The 24,914-nt window shown below is 44.1% G+C and overlaps 1 long non-coding RNA gene across 1 annotated transcript; it reads right to left on the bottom strand.

Annotated features, from left to right (window-relative positions):
• Positions 1–1,604: 1,604 nt before the first annotated feature.
• Positions 1,605–23,481, bottom strand: LOC133275516 (uncharacterized). The gene is made up of 3 exons (XR_009745567.1): positions 23,392–23,481; positions 2,495–2,572; positions 1,605–2,400 (listed from the first exon to the last, which is right to left on the bottom strand). It is a non-coding gene; the product is annotated as an uncharacterized LOC133275516 (long non-coding RNA).
• Between the last annotated feature and the right edge of the window lie 1,433 nt (positions 23,482–24,914).

The raw sequence follows: 24,914 nt of genomic DNA, 5'->3' as shown, positions 1-24,914 counted from the left end.
TGCAGAGAAGTGAACAAATGAATTACCCGCTGTTTTCAGCCAGTCATGAATAATTCAAATTCCCCTGTGTCAGTGGATCTAATTAGTAATCATCCAAACTACTCTTAAATTATCTAGTTTTGAGTTACTTGCATAGCAACGACATTCATTTCCGATAGAATTATTAATCCATTTGCCAGTGTGAGACCGCCAGGGCAGAGACAGTGGGAAGCCATACTACCAGTTAATGTTATTAATGTTTCTTTAACAATTAACCTATCCGGTGTTCAGGGACAAGCAGCATATGTCATGTAGAGAGATATTTTTAAAGCTCTGTGGATACGTGCCATAAGTCCTGCTGATTTGGCCACCTTGAAAAGCAAGGAGCTGTCATTAGTGAAGGCTTGACCCTGAATGTGCAAACTGCATAGGAACCAAGAGAAAATATGAAATAATAGTTACCAAGATATCATAGAATAGTGGATTCACACATAGAGGTGTGAATCCACTCCAAAAAGTGACTTTGCAAATGGAACAGTGCTTTTCATTGTTTCCCATCAAGTAAGAGAGATCTGTAATTTGCTTTCCTTGTTGCTAATTTGTTCCCAAATGCAGCTCACATCTGAAGCTCACTTGAGAGGTCCTTTCCCATATTGTCTATCTGATTCTTCCATCAGTTCTTCTGAAAAGAGAACTGCCAGTTTCCTAGTTTCACCAAACAGTGCACTTCAAAGCATGGCACAGCTGAGACTGGTCAGGAAGCGGAATGATTTTATTTAGCATAATTCAGTAAATAATAAGTGTATCATGAGTTTTCCCTGTCCACCAGGTATTCATAGTAAAACACCTGCTCCAGGATTGATCTGCAGCTAAGCAAGGTCAGGGTCAGACCTTTGTTTAGGGCAAACCATCCCACATCTATTGCTGTGGGATTTTCATATCTCATTTTGAAACATCTGGCACTGATGCTTGTCACAGATGGGATACTGGATTAGACGAAACTTAGATCACATAAAAACATGTTCCCAAACTTGATTGTTTTTAAAGGTTTTTTTAAAGTTACCAATGCAACATTCCCTTCAAATAAACCCTTCTAGAGAGGCAGTGTCAGCTTGCAAAAAGGTAAAAGGTAACATAGAGAAGCTCTCACTCTCAGCTAAGCAGCATTTGGGTCCCTGGGCAGCTCATTGCAGTAGCCCATTCCCTGCACCAAAACTGTCACTAAACCAATTAAATAGCAGAAGGAATGTGCTTAGGGCAGCTACCAGCCCTAACTCCATCACTAAGCAAGTCACTTCAGTGCATCAGCTACCAGGACTGTAAATACCAACAACTCACTCCTACAGCTCTTAATACTTTCTGTATCATTTTAAAATGGGTTAACTCATTTTGAAGCAAATCACTTTGGGGGCTTTACTGGAAACCGATATTTGCAAGCAACACTACATAAAACGCTTTTAAAATCAGTAAAACCTAATCGTCAAAAGACAAAGGAGAAATGAACTTTTACCAGCCCAGGAAATCAAGAGACCTGTCATTATTTAGAATTGCGAATGCTTTCTCATTAGCACAATGTGTTGTGCTGGAGCTGGCCATGTGGAAAAGTTCTGCATGATAAAATTACATGGGAGAGAGCACAACACAATTTTTATTAAATAAAGAAATACATTGATGTCACCAAAGGAAAGAAATGAAGTTGTAAACATATTTCCCAGACATCAGCTAACAGCAGGAGTTTACAGTTTTTCTGCAGTGGCCAAGTATAATAAAATTGATCTGTTGACTATACAGATCCATAAAATAAGAGATACAGTTATTGCCAGTTGGATCAGAAACAAAATTCTTCCAAAAGAAAGTATCCTTATAAGCATCCTTTTTCCATTACACATCATGGCAACTGCAGGGTGAATGAGGGCCAGATTTCTATGCAGTTAGGTGCTTTGGGCTGGAAAGGAATTAAAAACCCCTGGACATTCTCCTCCTTGATGTAAACACAGGCTGTGGCCCTGCTTCAGGCGTTGCAATTGCCTGGCAGAGGAAACTGGTTTGCAGGGTGCTTTGAATTGGTTTGGCAGGGACAGGAGAGGTAATGGGAGATGTTCTCTCTTAACACCCTCCAGATGCAAACAGCTTAAACCACCACTGGCATCAGGGTCCATCAGCTAGTACTGGCATTTAGCTCCCAGGTCTCCTTGTCCTCACTCTGATCCAGATGTCCTCCTCAGAACTCCTCAGACAAAACCCATCAGAGCAGGCTTCCAACATTGTTACTCCATGCAATCAATTCTGGTCTATTATTAGTGACAAATTAATTAAATCCTAAAAGAAAAAACAAATCTTTAAATTGTCTCTCTTAAAAACTCATTATCGTTCAAGCTTTGATGATACATGGTTCATAATCTTGATCCAGGAATCACATCACTGCAGAAGGACATTCAAGCAAGCTGGGAATCAAGGAGCTTTTCTTATAGAATGTGAGGAAAAGGGACATTTAGGCATAGAAAAAAAGAGATACCTTATTTGAGGACTACAAGTCCATCCCTGTGAGAGTGGAAGCACTCCTGTCTTTATTGCACACACAAGGTTAAACAACCTGTGGGGAAACAATGCAGAGCAGGAAACTGAACCTGAGACTCCAAAGAGCCTGACTAATGTCGAAACTGTTGGAATAGGCAATACCTTGCTGCAAGCCTCTTTTCCCTAACATTAGTCTTCTATTACTAAAGAAAATCAGTATATGAAATATGCAAAACCATAATTCATTATTTCACAGTGCAACATACACAAAATCTTCCTCAATGCACTGGCATTTAGTTTGAAATATGCCAAGGTTAATAGCCGTAATGTAAAATCGTTATCTGCAGCAGAGTATTAATTAGGACCCTCATGCACAATGCATTAACAATTTGCATGCAAAGAGGGCTGCAGTGGTTCTCTGCAGGAGGCTGAGAGCATGCTATAGATGACAGAGCTGGAAGACTTCAGGAAAAGCATCACACTGAGCTGTCTCACAGCCCAAAGTGGGGCTTTGGGCCAGCACCAGATGCCTCTCTCCTGCCATATACCCAGAGCAAAAAAGCAGTTTTTCTGGATCTCTTGGCATTGCTGGGCAGACAAGAATCAGTTATTTGTACCTCTTTTGGTGTAAAAAACCTGCAGGCACTGGGGATGTACCTCAGCATCAGATGCCGTAGGCAACTTGCTTCCAAATTGTTACAGGCACCTTTCAAAGCCTCCCAACAGTAACTTTTTCGGGCACGCATGTGCTGTATACTGTTTGAAGAATGCTGCTTCGGTACACAACAGGTCTGATATTTAACACTAGTATTAACAGAGTCAGCCAGCCCCCAGCCCCTCAGACCTGTAATTCATCAGAAGTCACCTCTAAAAGCCTCAAAAGACAGAAGTCCACATTTCTGTCACCTTTTTGAATTGTATAACTTTGGAGGACCTCACTCAGACCATGGTTTGGCTGTGGTGAATCAGAGGCTCTTATTAATGTGATCTGTCACCAAGCCAATGGTTAACATATCAGTCTGTTTACAGGGCCTGTTATCTTGCTGCAGAACTCCAGCTATGAATGACGGCTGTGTGACTTGCAAATTGCTGGTACAGTCTGTGAGGCAAAAATCAATAGTCCCTCTAGAAAATTCCTGTTCTAATCAGGCCTGGATTTGATATAGCAAGGACAAAAACATTTTCTTCTGGCATTTTTAGGCTAACTTGTGAGTGCTACAGCATGTGCCAGGATGTTTGTAAGCTGTGCTGACGAAGTTGAGTGGCTCTAAGTTTTGCACAAGGCCAGGAGTGAGCTGCCCATGAGCTTCAAGAATGGTGCTTGATAGCCGTATAAACAAGACTGCACAACAGGGTGGCAAATCATGACTACCCCTCACCACTATTCCCCAAATGGACTGAATTTTTATCAGAACAAAGAAAACACCAAATGTCAGGTATTTCCCACTCCTAGCAGGTATTAAAAGATATTTATTCACATGCTTTTTCCCCCTTTTAATTACCATTAAACCTCTCTCTTGGGGTCCTTTAGAACTTCTTTTCTTCCCCAGCCAGGACCTGCTAGAGAACAAGTATTGGTGAGGCTTCAGCCAGATGTAGACTGGCAACGACTGATGGGGAGGCAGGAAAAATAAATCTCTGCATGCAGATGCCTGCCAAGCTCATCACCTGCTGAACAATGCCTCTCCAGGGACCACATTGACTTTTTAAGGATTTGGTTTATTTTTCTTTTAATAACAAACATGCAGCTGTTCCGTCTTTCAAATTGCTCCCATTCACTTTTCTTTCTTTTTTAATCTCGTTTCCAGCTTGTTTAGGGGAGGGCAAGCACTTGACATGCAGCAAAGCCATCAGTCAATGGTTCCACATCCTTGAACCCCAGGAAAAGGAAACTACATCCCTCCAACACTGCTTCCCCACTCAATAGCAAAACTCTGCCCCTTTCCCCCTTTGAGCTCTAACACCTTACTGTACCCTCTTTTACCCCTTTGCCCCCTTGCATTAGCCAGCAAACCCAGGCTTCAAAGTCCCTGAGGTGTCTTTGATCCTTTCAGCCTCTTCCTGACACATACTTTCCTCACCATCCAAAACTGAGGCACAAGATGAAAGGTGTGAAGATGAAAGTGCAGGAGAGCGAGCTTGATTCCTGAGGAAAGGTGGGACACAGCATAAAAGCCAGTCTGCAGCTATCAGCACAGCATGAACAAGAAACAGGACTTGATCCCAGTAAGAAGCCACTTTACTGCAAGCAGTTCTTAAAAATGCAGGGAAGGGATGCAAGCAACAGAGCTTTGCTAGCTAACGCTGCTCCATTCCAACCCATGGCTGCTTGCAGCAGCATCACCTCATGGGAATGATGGTGGGTGAATCTGCAGGAGGAACCTGCGCCCTCACAGCTACAAAGCCAAATCCTAAACCCTGCAAATTGTAAGACCCTGCTGAAGCCCATGGGCATCACACAATTCCTATGAGCTAAAGGCTTTTGTATCCACTCACACCACCTCTAGTGTCTCTGAAGCAAAGTTCCTTCCAAAATTCCAAAAGCAACAATGGAAAAGTCAGAAAGGGCAAACAGGGGTCCCATAATGCTTAGAAGCTTTTAAGACAAAAGCTGTTAGTAATAGGGGCCTCAAATGAAGTTTCACATCTAAACAACAAGCCTTCCTTTCAACAGCACTAGTTGCTGCTGGGAGCTCTTTTTGTAAAATCAGGCATCATGATGGATTGTATGAATGTACTCATTTTTATACTAAAAATCTCTTCAGTATGCCAAATTCTGCTCTCGTTTCTACGAGGGGATACTTAAATAATGAAGTCACCTCTTATCTGGGTAAGCTTAGGGTTGTCTGCTTAATCTTTCAGAGTAACTGCTATTCAAGTATTTTTCAGTACTTTTTTCCTCTGGAACAGGATTTTTCTTTAGCAACAAATATCCAAAATATAGACCTATTTATTTTTTAATGGCCTGGGGTTTTCCTGCAAAATATGTTTGTAGCATCTTGGGCTTTTTGGCTGCTCAGAACTATTTGGATAATCCCTTTCGGTGATATAAAGCATTTTGATAATCATTTGAATGATGCTTTCAGAAAAAAAAAAAAAAAAGATTATTCAAAATCTTTTGATTTCCTGACAAATTTTGCCACAACTGGGAAACAACCTACTTAATTCTTTGAGATGCTACCCATGCTTTAAAATAGTCCCCCTCTCCCTCCTATGCTTAGATGCCCTATTACATCCCTTACCTATGATCACAGCGAAGACGAAACTTCTGAATTGCCCTGTTTCACAAGAAAAAAGAAATCAAAGGACAGCAACCCCATTAAGTCCTAAAGAACAGAACATTTGGATTCAGTATTGTGACCCCAATGGCTATTTGATCCTCTGAATATCTGTGGCATTTATTATCCCCAAAACCCAGTGCAAATGCATTCCAGATTTACGTACTTATTTTCCAAGGGTTTTTTGAGAGTATTACCTTGGGTTTCGGGGGGGGGGGGGGGGGGGGGGGGTGGTATGAGTGGATCTACATTAAACATATGACAAATACTCCAGCACACCCAGATTGTGCCTATGAAGCTACAGAACTGCAGAAGAGCCTCCCTGGAATGAGCTGATCCATCACAGCAACCCTGTACACTCTGTCCAAGCTTTGCAAAACTACCTGAGTCAGTGATAATTATCATCAAGGTAAATTAAATTCTCTGTCATGTCATATCACAATTAGCCAAGCGCCCATAATCATCTTCTATCTTGCTAAGTCCCTGAGTAGGCAGTTTGCTATCTGCTGTTGGGAGATAAGATAGATGCCCACATAGCTGTGAGAAATGCCCTTTTTCTGGATACACACAATCTATTTCAAAGGCAATAAATGCCCAACATGTGCTATTCCGCTTTTTCCCATAACCTTTCCCCCTCTGTAATCTGACTATCACAGGTACTCTGCCTTCCTCCTGACTGCAGCCCCATTTATACAATTGCCCATCACTTTTCCTAATGTGGGCATGCAGTAGGAGATACAGAAGTGCCTGTCTGCACTTGGAGAACTCATGCACCAACATGTGAATGCACCCCTTGCAGGGATGCTCATTGTGAGTAGTCAGCAGAGGCAAGAGAGGGAAATGCAGAAGAGTCTCCAGTGCATAGAAAGAAACCTTAGCACAAGAGGGGGTCTCCCTACTTCAGTGCACCTATGCTTATACCTCTATGAGCCCAAAGTCTCTAAACATATCAGATTTCCTTCAGTGCAGTCCCGTGCCTTTCTTTACCTTGACTGTCATCTGGCTCTTGGAGATCAGAGCTGCTGAAATCAAAAGTTTATAGGCAGCCTATAGCACAACTCCCACCAACAGCCAGTCAGCTCAGTGTCATCCTTCCACTGCTCATAACAGCCTCAATGAGAGCAAAAATAAAAGCTAACAAATGGTAAACTTTTGTAAATACTTTTTATCATTACTCACTAGGCTCATAAATCTCTTGCACATTAGACAGTCAGACTAACAGGACACAGAAATTTTGCTGTTAGTGTCATAAATCTTTCTCATGTTCTTTCTGTGGTTATAACAACAGAAATTTATTGTAGCTTTCATTTCATCCCATATTCTTTGTAATTAATCTCGATGTGTTGCTGTGTACGTTTAGAGACAGTACATTTTGTGCCTGCCCATTTGTATTTTTTTCAACAGCAAGTCCCATCTGAGTTAATATATTGTGCTATATTATATATAACCACTGACCATAACTCAGAACACAACACATTTTCATTTTGTTGCCCCATTATTTTTGCAGTAAGTCGATACGATATGAGGTGAAGCGTGCCTTGCTCAGCACTTATTGATCTGTCTGTTTGCTCATTGCTTACATCAAAACACTGCTTGTTAGCTCTGGCTCTGTTATGATTATCTTATCATGCAGGAAGTGACAGCCTCAAAAACTAAATGCTACTCAACATCCAAGGTCAGGTAATACCAACAACTACCCCAAACGTTTTCCAGCAAGGCAGAGATGAGTAATTAAAGAAGACCAAGCCTCTTTTCTGTTAAGGGCAACTCTACATTGCAATCAGGAAAAGCAACTACGGTAGACAGAAGAATGTTTCAACCACCTCTTGCAGCTCAATGCAGGGATGGTGGTAGAGTCACAGTACTCCAAAATGAGAGGAGCCCTATGGACCACAAGTGGCAGACAAGCTATCTTAATTTTTTTCGTGGGAATAGGAGTTTAGAGTGTACCAAAATGTTTTTCATCCTGCTATAGGGAGCACTGATTTCATGGGAAATTCCAGTGAAGCAGAGATGATGTGCATTGGTTTGGACTTTTTACCTCCTTGGCAAGTGCCTTGCACACTGGAAAACCATAATCCAGATTGTTTTTAAGGACATTGAGCCAGTTGTGCATCAATGCAGCCTATCAGTATCACTTTGGACCAAGACCAAATGTCCAGTGTATCACCTCTCTGCACATTCAATGAACCAAGATAGCATATAGCATTCATCCATCTTGCCCTGACCTCATATGATGACACTTGAGCAACAAAAATCACTGCACCCTCTTTCCTCTGTGTTTCTAAATGATAGACTTGCCCTCTGTTTCTTGCGGACTGCTGCTCTTAAGTTGTTAAAGAGCTTTGAAAAATACATTTAGAAAGGCAGCGCTGCTCTTTCAGAGCATGCAGCAAGGCACTGCCTGAATAAATGAATACGATTAGCAAACCCCTGCTTAAAGGATCAATCACTTTGCCTTTGTAAAGAAGAGCTGTGGAGAGACAGATGCCAAGACCCAATGTGCTGATGCATTTTCGAGTTTGTCACCATGTGGGAAGGTAGGGCTGTGAGTGAGAGCAGATCCTCTTCAGGGTTTGGGTCACACTCTCTTAAAAATCCGGATAGGGAGATTTATGGCTGGATTACCAATTGACTGAAATAATCTAACCACCTACCCTGAAAATGACCAAGGCACACTAGCAACCTCCAGTGTACAGCTGTCCTACTACAGTTTTGAGTGAGCAGCTTTCCCATGCTTGGGAGGTACATAAGGGTGAGACTGCTGCTCTGGAAGAACCTTGTCTCTCAAGGCTTACAGCCTCTGCAAAGAAGAACTTCGAAGTGGATCACAGCAAAGAGAAATCCAAGTATTCCCTGACACAGAGGGACTCTAGCAGGCTGTATAATAGCAGCGTGCAGAAAAGGCGAAATCTTCTCCCCAGTACTTGGCATTACCCATTACCAAATTATCATTTGTCTCAATCCCATGCTTTGAGGGAGGTAGGTGAGATCAAGCATCACCAGCATGGAAGGAGGCCCCCACGCAGCACAGCAAAGGGCTCACAAACCCTCGCACACTGTATCAAGCATCTGCCATCTCCTCTCTGTGGAACAACAGCCAGAGGGTTCAACGTGGGTTGGTGCTGGAACTATGTGATCGTTGGGGGGCTTGAGGGACACAACATGATCTCAAACACCATTTGAGCCTACATGAAGTGGGTCAGGGAGCTATGTGGAGCACAGAATTTCTTCTGCTTCTTTCAGCATAAGGCTGCAAATCAGGTTTAGTCTAACTAATTTATGGCTGTACAATGCCAGCACCCAGCAACTCAACAGTTCACATAAACACAGAGCCAAATTACTTCTTGTAACATGCTTATAAAGAGGAACTGAAGAGCATTTCCATGCTATGCATTGTTTGCATTACCGGTTTGGTTTGTTGTTTTTTTTTTTAATGTAATCCAATACATTACAGCTAAATCTGATGAGGAAACAGCTCACTAAAGTCCCCAAAGGATTATTTTCTTGTGTTCCCTAATTGATGACTGTTTGATTTCACTTTCATGTGCTGGATTTCTAATTTCAACCTATCCATATCCAAGTTTCAGCCAAGTTACAGACCAAGGGGGGCTCATATCCCTTCCCTCACCTGCTCTGTTGCCTGATCCAGCCCTTTTAGCCAAGCCCACTTCTGGTCTATAAAACTCTATGCTTTATGCTTTGATGCACATGGCTTTCCTACCATGTCTCTCCCTTAAACCTCCCAGCTTCTGCTTTTGAGTTTCTCATTTTCTCAAGTCTCTTTTTCTCTACGAGATGGTCTCTGACTTCAAGACTCACAAGAGCTGCCTTATAGCTCTCATCAGCATTTCCCCTCTATCGTCTGCAGAAAGCACGGACAACATCCTTTAAACCCATTTCTCTTTTATTATACAGAAAGAGCCTCTTCTCCACAAAAACCATGAGGGGTTGTTGGCCATAAGATGCTCCCATTGCCTGGTATTTCCATCCCCTGGGACAACTAAAGGGAAAAGTGCTAATGATATGATATCCATTTTGCAACTGCAATATGCTTCTAGGGGGAGATAATCTAATTGGTACCTTATTACTGGAGCACTTTAACAGCAGAACCAGTGACAGGAACGAGTGCGCTGAAGCACTCGGTCATTTGGGGAGAGTTGATACAAGCTGTAGGTAGCCCGGCTTATCACCATGAACACTGAGAAAATTAGTTAGAGGTGAGCTAAGAAAGAGAAATTCTTGAACTAAGCTGAACTCCATCTGGATCCCAGAAAAGCCCAATTAATTTCCTCTCTTTTCCCCATCTTTTGGGACAATTCGATACCAAATCCTCCCCCTCAGCACCTCTGATCCCAGCACTTCTCAAAATCCTGGCATGGCTTGGGGAACCTCTACTAAAATGGAACTTTAGTGTAAATCAGTAAAAGGCACTGCCAGAGTGCACCAGCTACTGAGGGTCTGCTGATGTCCTTTGGGGCTTTACCCCTTGGCCTCATCTGTGCGATGGGGGCCCTTCCAGCCTCCTAACTCTGCTGACATTGAGGTGGTCAGAAACCACAGACCAGCTTACAAAGTACAGCTGAGTCTTCATTTGAATACTCACAAGGGGGAAAAAAAGGTCTTTTATTCAGTTCATTCCTCCTATTATTCTTCTTTGCACATGCTGCATTTGTTTTTGTCATTAGGTTTCCAGTGTCCCTAATAAGATATTAATGAGATGCTAATTCAACATGCAAATTACAGGAGAATGGCATGGAAGGGTTGCTATATTTAGAGCCAGAGCAGGGTTTTAATGGCTGTCTTCACCCATCTTGTGCCTTTTGTCAATTGCTTCCTTACTCCAATGAGCAGCCTTGCATCCCTGAAGTGTCTAGGTGACCTTAGAGGTTAGGAGAAATGAGAAGAGTTCTGACTGTGTTACCACAGTAGTAATGAAAAAAACCCACTGTATTGCAAAGACATTGTCAAAAGGAAGCCTTCTTAAGAAAAAATAAAATAAAAACACCTTGGGCCCTTGCCCATTCAGGAGCAATAGCAAGGGGAGGGGATGCCCTGAAAAATAGGGTGCTCACTGCTACACTGCAGAGTTCAGGAGTGATGCCAGAATCAAGATCTGCCCCCATCACAGAAACTTGTCTGAAGGAGCAGAGGGAGAGGGTTGCATTTACATCCTGTGGTCCAGCACAGGCAGCACAACCTGCACCATGGCCCGACACATAGACAGGGGCTCTGCTCCTCCATCCTTACTCATAGAGGAGGCATGCCTGCCTTGAGCTCATTGCAAGCATGCCAGTATTTTGCTCTCTTAAAACAAATTTTGTCAGAAATCTTATCCAAAGAAAGCAAGCAAGCAAAGTGCTCAGGTGCTGAGGAATGCAAAATACTCAGGATAGACCCTCCATCCCCTCTACCTTCACATTCCAATGGCATGCATCTCTCTCAAAGCCAGTGCAAAAAAAGCACCTTCTTGCACTGAACATGAGGGGAAGCTCTGAGTCACTCCAGAGCTCAAGGTTTCTATTTTGTCACTTGGAAACCGAGAATAAGGATGCAGCCTTCTCTTTATAAATGTTGTAGCACCACTGACTACAAATAGATGTTTTTTAACCATAGTGCCTTTAAAGGTGCTCAAGCTTGAAAGAAGACCTAAGCACTTAAAGCAACATGTCCTTTCTTGGCAGAAGTTTTTAGAGCACCCTACCCCAAAGGTTATCATAGGAGGCTTGGATCTTGACAGGCTTGATAACCATGTCCCGTTACATTTTTAGTGTCAGGCTTCAGAGTGCTGGAACGCCCTGCCCTTAAGTGACAGAATTATGTTTCCCTTCGCACCAGGGATGAATCTCTTCAAACTGCCAACATGCCAGGCTCCCAGCCCACAAACAGAATTTGTAGTATTACTCTGGTTTTCAGATATTACCCTGAATTTCTGACAAGACCTTTATTTGCAGACAGACGGCTCCGTGGCTCTGATGCTTCTTACATGTTTTGATCATTTGCATCAGCTGAGAAACTGGCTCCAATTTTATGGATTTTTATGGTTACTTCCCTCTGAATCAGTTTCCAGAATAAAATGCTCCCAAAATCTCTGCACACTTCTCCCTCCCCCAATGGTTTCAGCTGGTTTTATTGTTCTGAGGCACCAGACAGTTTTGTTAATAACGGTAAATCCTTTTAGCCTCTGGTTAGCGCAGGTTGCGCTGTGATTGACAAGGTAATAAAAGTGTTAATGAGAGAAACTGGCACAGCCAGAGATCAATAGTTGCCAATAAGAAAAACAATTCTGATGCTTAATTTCTTAGAATTCCCCCAAAGCGGTTGAAAATACATCACAATTGGTCTATTTTATTGTTTAATAGATGTTCTCTCCCTGGTGCTCTCAGAGATCAAATTAACTAGAGGTTGGGCACAATGGCAAAGAAAAGGACCTCTATTCCTCTGGATTTCGCAGGACTGTTGGGACATGGAGCTCTAGGGCAAAGCCATTTCTGAAATAAATGCATTTGGGGCTACCTTTCCCAGTCAGATAATTTCCCCAAACCATTCCCTCTTTGTGCATATTTTTCCTGCAGCACAAATCTAGGGAGGGAAATACCACAAGGCCAGCTCTAGTGCCAGTGGTCATATCTGGGTTATGGCTGTAAGTTCAACCATAAGCAGAAATGTTGCGTCTGTTGTGCTGCCCCAAAGGACAAAGCTCTAGGCACGATGAAGGAGCCAGGGCAAATGTCCTTTCAATAAAAAACCTAAAGAAGCAGTTTTAAGGTTAGCGCCAATCTGAGTTTCTGAGAGCTAATTAGAGTGGTAAATCACATGAATCATAGAATCATAGAATCGTTAGGGTTGGAAAGGACCTTAAGATCATCTAGCTCCAACCCCCCTGCCATGGGCAGGGACACCTAACGCTAAATCATATCACCCAAGGCCTCATCCAACCTGGCCTTGAACACTGCCAGGGATGGAGCATTCACAACCTCACTGGGCAACCCATTCCAGTGCCTCACCACCCTAACAGAAAAGAATTTCCTTATATCCAACCTAAACTTCCCCTGTTTAAGTTTTAACCCTTTACCCCTTGTCCTGTCACTACAGTCCCTAATGAAGAGTCCCTCTCCAGCATCCCTATAGGCCCCCTTCAGATACTGGAAGGCTGCTATGAGGTCTCCATGCAGCCTTCTCTTCTCCAGGCTGAACAGCCCCAACTTTCTCAGCCTATCTTCATATGGGAGGTGCTCCAGTCCCCTGATCATCCTCATGGCCCTTCTCTGGACTTGTTCCAACAGTTCCATGTCCTTTTTATGTTGAGGACACCAGAACTGCACACAATACTCCAGGTGAGGTCTCATGAGAGCAGAGTAGAGGGGCAGGATCACCTCCTTCGACCTGCTGGTCACTCTCCTTTTGATGCAGCCCAGGATACGGTTGGCTTTCTGGGCTGCAAGCGCACACTGAAGCCGGCTCATGTTCATTTTCTCATCGACCAGCACCCCCAAGTCCTTCTCTGCAGGACTGCTCTGATTCTCTTCTCTGCCCAACCTGTAGCTGTGCCTGGGATTGCTGCGACCCAGGTGTAGGACCTTGCACTTGAGATGGTTAAACCTCATGAGGTTGGCATCAGCCCACCTCACAAGTGTGTCGAGGTCCCTCTGGATGGCATCCCTTCCCTCCAGGGTATCAACTGAACCACACAGCTTGGTGTCATCGGCAAATTTGCTGAGGGCGCACTCAATCCCACTGTCCATGTCAGCGACGAAGATGTTGAACAAGACCGGTCCCAACACCGATCCCTGAGGGACACCACTCGTTACTGGTCTCCAGCCGGACACTGAGCATTGACCACAACTCTTTGCGTGCGGCCATCCAGCCAGTTCTTTAGCCACCGAGTGGTCCATCCATCAAATTGATGTCGCTCCAACTTAGAGACAAGGATGTCGTGTGGGACAGTGTCGAACGCTTTACACAAGTCCAGGTAGATGAGATCAACTGCTCTACCCCTGTCCATCAGTTCTGTAGCCCCATCATAGAAGGCCACCAAATTGGTCAGGCAGGATTTCCCCTTAGTGAAGCCACGCTGGCTGTCACCAAGCAGCTTGTTGATTTTCATGTGCCTTAGCATGCCTTCCAGGAGAATCTGCTCCAAGATTTTGCCAGGCACAGAGGTGAGACTGACTGGTCTGTAATTCCCTGGGTCATCCATTTTCCCCTTCTTGAAAATGGGGGTTATATTTCCCTTTTTCCAGTCGTCGGGAACTTCAGCTGACTGCCATGATTTCTCAAATATGATGGCCAGTGGCTTAGCAACTTCATTCGCCAGCTCCTTCAGGACCCGTGGATGGATCTCATCAGGTCCCATGGACTTGTGCACGTTCAGATTTTTAAGATGGTCTTGAACCAGCTCCTCTCCTACAGTGGGCGCAAGGTCTTCATTCTCACAGTCCCTGCATCTGCCTTCCAAGACTTGGGTGGTGCAGTTAGAGCCTTTGGCAGTGAAGACCGAAGCAAAGAAGTCATTCAGAACCTCAGCCTTCTCCAAATCCTGTGTAGCCAGTTCTCCTGAGAGCTTCCCGAGGGTGCCTACATTCTCCCTAGTCTGTTTTTTATTTGCTGTGTACCTGTAGAATCCCTTCCTGTTATCTTTAATACCTCCAGCTAAGTTTAATTCTAACTGAGCCTTAGCTTTCCTAACCTGGTCCCTAGCTTCTCAGACAACATCCCTGTACTTTTCCCATGCCACCTGTCCTTGCTTCCACTTATTATAAGCCTCTTTTTTCATTTGAATTTTCCTCAGGAGCTCCTTATCCATCCAAGCACGTCTCCTGGCCCTCCTGCTGCACTTCCTTCTGGTTGGGATGCAACACTCCTGAGCTTGCAGCAGGTGATCCTTGAATATCAACCAACAGTCTTGGGCCCCTCTGCCCTCTAGGGCTGTATCCCATGGAACCTTCCGAAGCAGGTTCCTGAAGAGGCCAAAGTCTGCTCTTTTGAAGTCCAGGGCAGTGAGCTTGCTGCATGCTCTTCTCACTGTCCTGAGGATCTCAAATTCAAGCATCTCATGATCGCTGCATCCAAGGCTGCCCTGGAGTGTCACAATTCCAACGAGCCCTTCCCTGTTGGTGAGCACAAGGTCAGGCATGGCACCTCTCCTTGTCGGCTCCTCTATTACTTGTAGAAGGAAGCTGTCTTCTACACAATCGAGGAACCTCCTGGATTGCTTGTGCCGGGCCTTACCGTCCTTCCAACAGATGTCAGGGTGGTTGAAGTCACCCATGAGAACAAGGGCCTGCGAGTGTGAGGCTTTTCCTATCTGTCTATAGAGTGCTTCATCCGCAGGTTCTCCTTGATCAGGCGGTCTGTAACAGATCCCCACAGTAATGTCTCCCATAGCTATATTCCCTTTAACCCTGACCCACAAACTCTCTGTGGACTGCTCACCTGTCCCCAGACAGAGTTGCATACTCTCCAGCCTATTCCTAACATAAAGGGCAACTCCCCCTCCCTGCCTGCCAGGCCTGTCCTTCCTAAAGAGCCTGTAACCTTCCATTCCAACACTCCAGTCATAGGAGCCATCCCACCATGTTTCTGTGATGCCTATTATATCATACCCTCATAGACGTGCCCACATCTCTAATTCCTCTTGTTTGTTCCCCATGCTACGGGCATTTGTATAGAGGCATCTGAGCCGAGCTCCAACTGAAGCTGGAGCAGCTGGGATATCTCTACGTTGCTCCAAGCATTTATTATAGGTTCTGCCAACTGACTGGGTATGTTGGAATGGAATGATGCTCCCCTCCCCCAACACATCTAGTTTAAAGCCTCCTTGACCAGTCTGGCAAGCCTCCTACCAAAACTGCTCTTTAGAGCAGCTCCACCAGCCCCCAGTAGACCTGGCCTACAAGCTTGGGTCCCATGTTCAAGACACCCAAACCCCTGACTATGACACCACCCTTTTAACCATTTATTAACCTGGCCCATCCTCCTACCTTTTTTTAGGTCCTCCCCTGTATCCTGGAGAATTGACAAAAAGACCATCTGAGCTCCAGAGCCCCTAACCACCGCCTCGCAGGGCTCTGTAGTCCTTCTTTATGTTCCCCAGGCTACTGCTATCTATATCCCTAGCACCCACATGTATCACCAGGAGTGGTTAATAGTCCGTGGGACTTACTAGAGCAGGCAGCCTCTCTGCCACACCCCTGATCCGTGCCCCTGGTAGGCAACACACCTCCCCTGAGACGGGGTCTGGCCGGCAGACGAGCGCTTCTGTCCCTTTCAGTGTAGAGTCCCCTACTACTGCGACCTGCCGCTTTTTCCTGGCAGCACCAGTAGAGATCTTCTTTACCAGTGCATCAGCCGGCTGTTTCTGGCTCGAGTGCGCTTCCTCATTAGCCCCCTGCAGGACAGCAAAGTGGTTCTGTGTGGGGACAGGGGATTTAGGGGGAAGCCCCTTGCCTTCTTTTTTTTTGTTGGTTTTTTGTTTTTTTTTTTTTTGTCACTAATTCCCAGCTTCCCAGGTTAACGGCCTCCTTCTTTCCTTCATGAGGTAGAGGTGAAGCTCGAGGCCCCTGCACAGTTTGGGCCTGCAGCAAGCATTCCTGCTTGCTCTCAGCTTCCCTGACATCTCGCAGCCTATTAACAGCATCCCGCAGCTCAGCCCCTGCTGCAGCAGGACCTCCACCAGGGAGCACCGAGTGCAGCTCTGCCCATTGTGCACCCTCCCCTCACGAGCCCAGTGCAGGCACTCTCTACACCCAGAGCTCTGCACTGCAGCCTCCCCTCTCACCGGCTCGCTCTGGGTGCCTACGCTGCCACCGCCGGGGCAGCCAGAGCAGAGCTCCGGGACCGGGCCCTGCTCACACACCGAGCGCTCACCACCCCGCACAAACCGCCCCGACCCGCTCCGTCCGCCGCGCTCCCTGGGGCAGGTTTTCACCCAGCCAGGGCTGGTGCCGCTGCTCCAGGCTCCGCCCCGTGTGAGTCAGCTGCTCGCTCTCGCCAGCTGAGCTGCCGGCTCCTGGGCAGCTCCTGTCGAGGACTTGAGGCTCCCTCGGTGGTTCTCGCCGCTCTGAGTTGAGGCTCCTGGACGCTGATCTCCCCCCCGCTGCGGTGTTGAAGGCGTCCTCTCTCGAGCTACTCACCTCAGCAATTGAATGAATGAAGCGCATACAACTTACTTGTAGTATGGATTTACATCAGTTGCTTGCTAACAGGCTCCCATACATGGCACAAACCTGTGTGGCCCTAAACACCCTGTAATACCCTAAATCTCCTCTCACAAATTTATCTGAGGCCAGATGCATATAAAAGCCTAATCCTATTTCAAGGGCAGCTGTTACATGTAGGAAAATATGTGCTGGCAGTAGGAAGCACTGCCAAACTGGGAGTGCAGTGAGAATAGGGAAACAATTTCAAGAGAGGCACAGAAAGTCTGTAAGTCAAATGAAGGAGAAACTGGTACGCGCTCATGAAAATATAGAGAAGGGGAGAAGGACCAGCCCTTCACAACACAAAAATGGCAGTGAATACATTTTCCAGATGCTGGTTGGATTATGCGCTAATGGTAAGGCTATTTGGACAGCTAATAGACAACAGTTTGTACGATGCCATCGGCTGTGCACAGGGTGCTAGCAAAGTCAAAGTGAAACACTGAGTCCTCTCCATGTGGGCTATGTTCATGGAAGACACTGCTGTGAAACCCTTTCCCTGGCAGGTCAAAGAAACCTCCACTTCTGACAGCAGTAATTCTTGATATATATACATTATTATCCTACAGAAAAATTCCATTTCTACTCCTGTATTATGAAAGGCTCAAGGCATTTTGTTGAACTGGGGAACATAGAGGGGCAACAGAGGACACTGATACAGGGCTGACTTTGAGCTCTAAGCCCAGCAATCGCCAATATCGGTGGCAAAATGTCACCTGACTTGAGAATAAGCAGAGCTTGGGCAATGATGTTGAAGGCTTTTAGAAGTGCCCCCACACCATTATTTTTATGCATAGGGGTAATATGCAGGCTCTAATGTAGACTCTGATAGTATTACACCTCACTGGTGTCTGTGGGCCTTCATACAGGCCCAAGAAACCTGGGAAATGCACATACTCTCACTTTACATCAGGAAAGCTCTGCACAGTGAGAAAGGGAGGGCAATTTTTCAGCTACCCAAGCACACAGATGGCAGGATACCAGGGGGCTGCTCCTACTGAAAGCTTCAGTGTGAGCTCAGAGGTGCTGTGAGCTGGCAGGAGAGGAGTTGTGCCTGAATTTTCCAGCATGGGCCCTTCAGGTTGCAAGTAAAGCTATATGGAGCCAAACTGCAGTTCCAGTCAGGTACAAGAGGTCTCCTAATGCAGGCTCTGCCAAGGCAAGTACTGATGTCTGCTGAACAAATACAACTACAGAAGAGCCAAAAAGTGTAGCTAGCTCCAAATCACCTCTTCCTTCCCCCTCCCATCCCACAGCATACTTAAACAAACATTTCTGCCTCTAAACAGAAGAGAATAATTGGAATCAAAGAGCATGAAGGGAGACATCAGCATGAAAAGATACCCAGATGATACCAAGGGGGTTGGCTTATCCCTTTGGCTTCCCCCCCCCTTTTCTATATTGCTATTCTGTGGTGCTAAAACCTTGTATTGTCTGACTGCATTATTATTAATGGCAACTGATACCCCAGAGGTCAGGGTGGCACTGCAGCTTGCCGTTCACTTTAATTATCGACGTGTATCTGCTTGAGGAATAAGAAGAGATAAGGTGAGGATTATTGAATCCCATTTTATGATGCGTGTTATCACACCCTCTACATCCAGACTGGTTCCTATCAGCCTTTCTCAGCTCACTGCAGGTGGGGAGGAGAAAGCAAGAAGGTTTCCCCTTCACATTTTAATTTTGCCCATATCTTTACAATTTTGCCCAACACAAGTTCTGACCATCACATTAATGGCTACAATTTCCCTCAGGCTTGGCTTGTGGCCAAAGCATTTAGATATTTAGTTCTTTAGATATCCAAACACTGAGGTATTTAACTCTTCAGAAACCTAAATATTTAGATGTGTCTGCAGGAACTGCTGTTGTATTTAGCATCATATAATAGTTTTGGTTGGACCTTTAAAAGCTGTCTAGTCCAACCCCCTGCAATGAGCAGGGACGTCTTTAACGCCATGACCCACATCCAGCCTGGCCTTGAATGTTTCCAAAGATGGAACATCTACAACCTTCTCTGTGCAACTTCAGGACTTTCCTGAGACAAGTCATGTGACAAGTACATGGCTTAGTCTCATTTGGAAGAACCAGATCAGACTAAAGAGAACTTAAAGATGTAGATAGAATTCCCCATTCTCTGATAAAACTCACCATTTGCTGTCACTTTACCCAGTCTCAACACTGAACTAAGCAAGCTGAAGCAAAACAGGGGAAAGGACGGATTTTCCAATCACTGGGAAAGATTAACAAGATCTCAAGTGCAGTAAGTATTTTCTCAACCCAAAGAGCAAGCTCTTATGTGGCATATTCAAAAAGAGAGAATTGACATGTGGAAAAAAATGAACAGATTTCCTGTATCTGCACAGGGTCCTCTTCATTTAGTGGGCATTAACACTAAAATAATATTAACGTATTACTTATGGAAATGTATGCAAAAGCTAAACAAGAGGAGGTACCCACATGCGCTAAGCACCCATGTTAATTTTGAAAGGCAGCTCAAAAAATGGTAGCATTTTATCTATCTATCCTGTCATTTACAAGCCACATAACTCAGCTCTTGAGTTCCAACAAATTGCATACTCCCAAATGTAACCCATTGTGTTTGCTGGTGATAAAACAAGATTAAGAGAAAGGGAGGAGTTGAATGAAGCTTTCTGTGGGGAACACTGTCCGAGTCACTCTACAGCTTTACCCCATATTCATGCAAGGCACACATACCTTGTTAGCGTCTCTTTTAATGCTTCCAATTACCATCAAGAGGCAGGTAGGCCCGCCACATGAGTTAAAGAAAAGGCCTTTGACAACCACTCTTCTGTATTGAAGTAATGAAATATATATACACAGAGCTCCAAACAGTTTGCTCCCTTTCAAAGCATGATGATTACCTTTTACAGACGCAATGACAAGAGGTGCCTTTGGCAATCCCATGGTCCCCGTCTTCTGAGAACTGGCAGAATGAGGGGGAAGAAAAGCCCAGAAGCCTTCTTTAGCCTCCTTATTTTTCTTTGTCACATCATTAAGCGTACAATGAATCTCGAATTAAATTTCCCTGACTGCTGTCACCATTTTGATTGATAGGTGTCCTTGGATCAACCTCAGCAGGGCATGTTGTTGCACCAAGCCCCCTTTCCCCTTGCCATCCATTATCAGCCCCTTGTCATCATTACCTTCACATGTCAGTTCATTTACCACAGAAACGGTGTCACCAACTAATAGGGGCTATAGAAAAACATTTGTTACAAATAAGGAAAAACTCTAATAAATCAGGTTATGCCTCAGTCTGAAACTCATGGAAAATGAGTATTTGTCCAGCATGCTTGTTCACAAGTCGCCCTCTACAATTTTTTTTCCTGTCCTTATATAAAACCATAAACAAAGCACACAAAATATACCCATTATGAGAAACAACAAACAAACAGGGCAGAGCCATGTGCAGATGAAGTTAAAACAGCTTTTACAGCTTAGGATTTTCTTCCTTTTAAAAAACAGCAAAAAAAATATGAACACCAGAGTTAACTTCAAGTCCCTGGTACACTAAAAACATATAAGCCACAGAAGCTAAGAGTCCTTGCTGCTGACATTGGAGATTTTCTGCCAAAGTGATTTTTCATCAGATAGCAAATACTATGTCAAAATTAAAGCCATTTATATGAAGGGGTCATTTGCACTTAATTTCTGATTGCAAAAAAGAAATCAGGAGGAGGGGAAAAGATATTTTGAGCCTCTTGAAATGTTATATTTTTTATTTTTGTTTGTTTCAAAACTTGAACTTATAAGAAATTATTGTTAAAAACAGAAGCATCCAAAGCACAATGTAAAATTTTAGATTTATCAAAAAAGGTATTTACATTTATTTTATTAGATTTAAAAGAAACATAAAAGTTTCCTTTTGACTTTCACAGTCTCAGGACAGAACTTGTGTTTCTTTGGGAACTTCACTGAAACTGAGAAAATCTACATGGGGTGAGAAAACCATTCTGTGTTTGTCACCAGTGCATGGAGCAGTGCAGTCTTCAAGTTACATACGTACCATAGTGGTGTCCTGGCTAGGGCAACTGCTAGGTTTTTGCTTTCTCCTTCACCATCTTACGGAGAAGGAATTTTTCTGTGACAGACATGCCTGTCCCTGAAGTGATTTATCATATAAAAAGGTCTTTATACATTGCATGCCAAAGACTCAATCCCCAAGGATTGACACACAACTATTGCTTCAATCTCTCTTCTCCTTTTCCCCTCTGATCACCACCAAAGCATGAAAACACCTCTAGATGCCTGCCAATTAACAACCCAGCAAGGGAAGATCGGCCCTTCAAGAATAAATAAGGAAACCCAGAACAGTCTTGCTAAATTATTTGCAAATGAAACCTAACTGCAAGCGTGCTGCAAAACACCATCATCCCCATCCCAGCAACAGCTCCTCATACAGGACAAGGTCAGCATAAATTGTGTTGAACGTGTTAATGCTCAGGGAGCCACAGCTGCCATTTATACGAATGAGTTTCATCCTTTGCTAGAGGTTTTTATGCCCCAGTAAGTGGTAGAAGTGTTAGTGCAACATGTTAGACAATTTTCCTAGAGCTCCAGCCCAGTTCTTACCTCTAGTTCCCACAATCTATTCCAAGGGAGACAGTTAACCTCATAATAAGGGAAGACTAGCTTTTTCCTTAGGGGATGTTTGGAAGACCATCTAAGCAATTAAACAGCTTCACTGCTACTGAAATCAGGAGGATTAATGCTCTTAAACCCCAGGGATCTTCGGTTCATCAATCCACCAGTACACACTCTTTCCTCTCTGTTTATAACTGATTTTAGCTGATGCATCCAGGAGCTGCAGGATACCAGGTTCACACAGGGCTGTGACTGCTTGGGGAGCAGAAGATGCAGGTTTGCAAAGGCCACTCTGGAGCACCACAACACTGAGCAGTCTGCTCTGATTTATTATGCAATTAGCAGTGGGTGCAGCTCAGTGCACTGCGTATGAGATACAACACTAGCAAAGCTCAGTGCTTAAAGCTGACTTCGTACTCAGGCACCTAAATAACCACCTATAGTTTTCTTTACTAACTTCAATGAAAATTTTGTCTGGAAATGAAGATAGCTTCTACAGATTCTCAGTGCTGAAAGTCTCCATCAAGGACTACAAAACTAGGAACTGCGATTTTAAATGGATGACTTTCACACAGCCTTACTGTACTGGATACTGCAAAGACACAGAGCACAGACTCAGCTTACTGTAAAACCAGCAGTGCAAATGCTTGCTTTGCAAAGGAAATGCATAGACAAATCAGAGATGAGGGGTTCCTCTGGGAAATCAAGTCATATTGTAGCTATAAAAATCAGATGCACATGGGGAAGGTTTTCAAAACTTATGCATGAACCATGATAAACACTTGGCACGAGAGGGCTGGGTGGATCACATATGGCTCCTTCCCATACCCAGACCACACCATCAGGTGGCAAAATATAGGGTGAAAATCACTTTGTAGAAGGCAATATTATTTTAACTGCCCAATTTTCTCTACTCTTGCTTTTGTTCACGTGAAATCCTCCAGTTGTGACAAAACTCTCAACTCCTCACAATGTGGATCAGAAAGATGATAAAGTCATCCACTGCGTTTCTATTGAATATTTGTTCCAGTGGCTGCTGCTTGCTCACTGGATACAGGGAGTCAGGCCAAGACAATTACTGTTTGGGTTTTTTCAGATGGCTATTCCAAAGTGTCCAAGCAAACCACAGCTCCCTTAGCCTATTGAAAATGCCCTCAAGGCAGCTTCCCTCCCCTCTGCTTTGATTCTTCTGTGCACTACTACAACCCTCTAACTGAGCAAATATCTTTGTGCGGTAGAATCACTCCTCTTCATCTGGAAAAACTTTTCCCAGCTCTTCCTATAGAAGCACAGGTGAAACAGAAGTGCAGAGAAGTTACCCCTGCATAAGAGTGTCCAGAGATGGGCAAGAGCCCTTCACCACTGAGGATGGGACGTGGTGCTGCTCTTTCTATCGGGTGGAAGAACTCTGCTGCTATAGTGTGTCTTTTTGTACACTTGTTTCCTTGCTGGCAAACAGAAGATTGAGATACAGAAATGCCAAACCACTAATAGGGCCTAACCGGACATCAGAGGAACAAAAGTAAAACCTGACTGCAGGTGGATTTTTGTGATACTGTTTTTAGGAGGTGCCTGAATTACAGTTATAAAAGTGGTAAAAGGAGCTGAAGGAATAGCCCTCCCCAGCACTGCAGGCCTTGAATAGCTCCCAGGCTGTCCTGGGCCATCAGGTGCTGCATACATTTTTCTTTTCCTTTTCTTTTCTTAAGCCACAAGTTTGACCATGAAGAAAAGTTTATTGAAAAATGAACCAACAAATTATTCAAATTTAATAAAATATAATAATAAATTAAAAAACAATGACAACTCACAGTCTGAAGTCCAACTTTGGCGAGAAAGATCAGCACACACTTTGCTCCTCTAAACCTGGATGGTTCCGCAGCAGCCAAAGGGGTGGGCACTGCACGGCCCCTTGGCAGTCTTCAGGGAAAAACACAATCAAAAGGGCAAAAACTGCAACCGCCAAGGAATGAGGTGGGGGAAGTGTGGAACACAGCTTTGCAAGCACTGAGGTGAGAAAGAAAGGAGGAAGGGGAAGAGGTACTCCAGATAACCAGAGCAAGATCGTCCTGTAGCGGTGTGGAGGAAAGGGCCTACACCTGAGCTGAGGGATATTTCCTAAACATGTGACTTACTTAAATTAGTCATCATTAAATTAATCATTTTTAAGAGATGGGAAACAATGAAAAGATTATTCCTAGTGACTAAGCAAGCTTAAGCGCCATGAAAATGAGTTGTTCGGCATCATCATTACCGAAAATGAACTTTGCTTTGGCTATGAAATATGTCTGATGAGATGGTTAAAAAAAAAATGGAGGGTTAATTTGTGGAAGTGACTAAAATAAGAATTTCCTGACTGTCCAGCAGCTGTTTAACAGGGTATCTGCTATCAACTGGCAATTAAGAAGTGTTAAGGGGAGCAAATCCAGAGATAGAACTGGAGTTGCTAAATTCAGTGTAGCTTGACTTTCCTGGACTTCCATGAGCTCAGCACAGCTTAAACCATAATAATTATAATAATAATAAAAAAATATTAGCAATTGGCTACAAAACACTTCTGAAAGTATTTTACAATGTTAGACTGAACAGAAGTTTTGCATTTTCTCCTCATACTAAACTAAGCATCTCAAACTAAAGCTCAGCCAGGAAGAAATTTAAGGGTCAGAAAGCTACAAACAGGGAAGATTTTACCCAGCTACCCCTGTAGCTGGGCTGGAAACTTTTATTTTGAGTCATTTCAGAGAGAGACATACAGTTTAGCCATGAATTGTTAAGGCAAAAGGACACACATCACATCTCTCAGTGAGCTGTTTCAACAGCTAATTCTCTCATTGTTAAAATTTGCCCTTTGTTTCGTAGCCTTCAGCTTTCAGCCTTCAAATCTCATTGCACCCTTGTGGGCTCAGCTGAAGAGCACTTTAGCTAAAGAAAACATGGCTACACTCTGTCTTTGATCAAATCACTTTTCAGTTTGCTCTTTGTCAAGCTGAACAGGCAGAGCTTCTGGGCAGCTCCCACATCTTTCATTTGGAAAATGCAAGACATTATTCCAAGAGCAGCTTCACAGGGCTCAGTATAAACCTTATCCTCTTGCCCCTACCTCTTTGAAAAGACCATCATATTTACACAGTGCTATCTTTTCAGGACAAATAGTTCCACTAAAAGCAAGAAATTAGATGTTCCCCCAGATTGGCACAAGATGCCATCTATTCTCTAGCTATGCATCTTGCATCCTGCAAATTCAAACACACAAGAATAACTCCACTCACTTTAAAGCACTGTTTCATTAATGACTGGTGGCTTTTTTCTCTTAATCTTAACCTACTAAGTCAGT

Source organism: Pezoporus flaviventris, unplaced genomic scaffold (genome assembly GCF_033815535.1).
Source record: "Pezoporus flaviventris isolate CSIRO_AGI_PZ_B2104156 unplaced genomic scaffold, CSIRO_AGI_Pfla_v1 ptg000002l, whole genome shotgun sequence".
Lineage (NCBI taxonomy): Eukaryota > Metazoa > Chordata > Aves > Psittaciformes > Psittacidae > Pezoporus > Pezoporus flaviventris.
Note: the sequence above shows the minus strand (reverse complement) of the source record. Positions and strands in the feature narration are given on the sequence as shown.